The sequence below is a fragment of the Haematobia irritans genome, chromosome 1 (assembly GCF_050003625.1).
Source record: "Haematobia irritans isolate KBUSLIRL chromosome 1, ASM5000362v1, whole genome shotgun sequence".
Classification (NCBI taxonomy): Eukaryota; Metazoa; Arthropoda; class Insecta; order Diptera; family Muscidae; genus Haematobia; species Haematobia irritans.
The window spans coordinates 119,574,326-119,576,245 of NC_134397.1; the positions used below are offsets into that span (position 1 = coordinate 119,574,326).

Sequence of the window (1,920 nt, forward strand, 5' to 3'; positions counted from 1 at the left end):
AGTCCAGCATGTAAAGAACATAATTTTCTATTAATTTGTATTACTTATAAAAATGAGCACAGACGCTTCCAGTTAATTAATAAACTTGTTTTATTTCGTTATTTTTCCAGCAATAAATAATCGTCGAATCACGACGGTGACTCAAACTGAACTGAAAAGCCTAAACGCAGCAAAGATACGTGTTGCCTTCAAAAACGTTATGTTTGTTTTTTTTTGTCTCGTAACAGGTTGGCTGATAAGTCCCAGGTCTGACACATAGATGGCGTCGCTAGTATTAAATGCATATTATTTTTATATAGTACCAACCTTCAAATGATTCTTGTCAACATTTGACGTCTGTAAGTCAATTAGTTTGTGAGATAGAGCGTCTTTTGTGAAGCAACTTTTTTTATTGTGAAAAAAAATGGAAAAAAAGGAATTTTGTGTTTTGATATAAAGGGAACAAATGCAGTGGAAGCAAAAACTTGGTTTGATAATGAGTTTCCGGACTCTGCCCCAGGGAAATCAACAATAATTGATTGGTATGCAAAATTCAAGCGTGGTGAAATGAGCACGGAGGACGGTGAACGCAGTGGACGCCCGAAAGAGGTGGTTACCGACGAAAAAAAATCCTCAAAATGATTTTGAATGACCGTAAAATGAAGTTGATCGAAATAGCAGAGTCCTTAAAGATATCAAAGGAACGTTTGGTCATATCATTCATCAATATTTGGATATGCGGAAGCTCTGTGCAAAATGGGTGCCTCGCGAGCTCACATTTGACCAAAAACCACAACGTGTTGATGATTCTGAGCGGTGTTTGTAGCTGTTAACTCGTAATACACCCGAGTTTTTCCGTCGATATGTGACAATGGATGAAACATGGCTCCATCACTACACTCCTGAGCCCAATCGATAGTCGGCTGAGTGGACAGCGACCGGTGAACCGTCAAAAGTCCGCTGGGATGCGCATGGAATAATTTTTATCGAAAAATTGGAAGGTCGTTATAATCGTTGTATCGCTCTTGAAGGGAACTATGTTGAATAATAAAAACGAATTTTGACAAAAAAATGTGTTTTTTTTTTTGTGTGCATCATATGGTCTTATTGACTTTACCTCTTTCTTATTGTTTGAGCAACTATAAACCACCGATGTTCTTCTCGATGCGTAAATGGATATTTAGAGTATAGACATCCTAGACAAACACATCAGTCTTTTATTTCAATACGTGAATTGGCCATGTCTCAGATAACGTTTTTGTCCGATTTAGAAATCTTTGTAATATTTCTACCGCAGTGTCTAAGGCTTGATATCCAAGTTTGGGGGTATATGAGTTTCGGCCTGGCCGAACTCAACGTCTTCTTTACTTGAGTACAAAAGTTCCACTTGATTTAGAGCTATAACCATACCACAGAGTAGCCCATTGACATTTGACAAATTTATTGCATTTGGGTTTGGTTTTTATAGACACGTTTTTTACTATGATTAGTTGCATTTATTGGTGATATTTAAACTCAATCAATCGTTGTCAAATAATATTTATTCAATCATTAAATTACATTTGCCAGTAATACCAGTCATAAACCACCAAACACTAAGATATGACCTGGAACTATAACAATCAGAAAGTTTGCAGTGTTTTTAGCCAAATATATTGGTATCGATCAATGGAGATAGCCTTACAGTCCGTTTGTAAACAATAGCAGCTAATAGTTGATTAATTTACAATTCATTAAAACAATGCAAAAAAAAAAACAAAACAAAACAAAACAAAACAAAAAATTAAGCCGCCCACTATTGAGAAAAGCTTTATTGGTTGGATTTTGCAAAGAACACAACAGGTAGAATATCATATCATGGTATAACTTGACGTCAACTAGGTCTTATAACCATTAAAACGATCAATCATATGGAATATGGGTGATGGGAGAATCATTTGA

At 35.7% G+C, this 1,920-nt stretch overlaps 1 long non-coding RNA gene across 1 annotated transcript; it reads right to left on the bottom strand.

Moving 5' to 3' along the window:
• Positions 1-351: 351 nt before the first annotated feature.
• Positions 352-1,427, bottom strand: LOC142241617 (uncharacterized). The gene is made up of 2 exons (XR_012723731.1): positions 1,097-1,427; positions 352-1,014 (listed from the first exon to the last, which is right to left on the bottom strand). It is a non-coding gene; the product is annotated as an uncharacterized LOC142241617 (long non-coding RNA).
• Between the last annotated feature and the right edge of the window lie 493 nt (positions 1,428-1,920).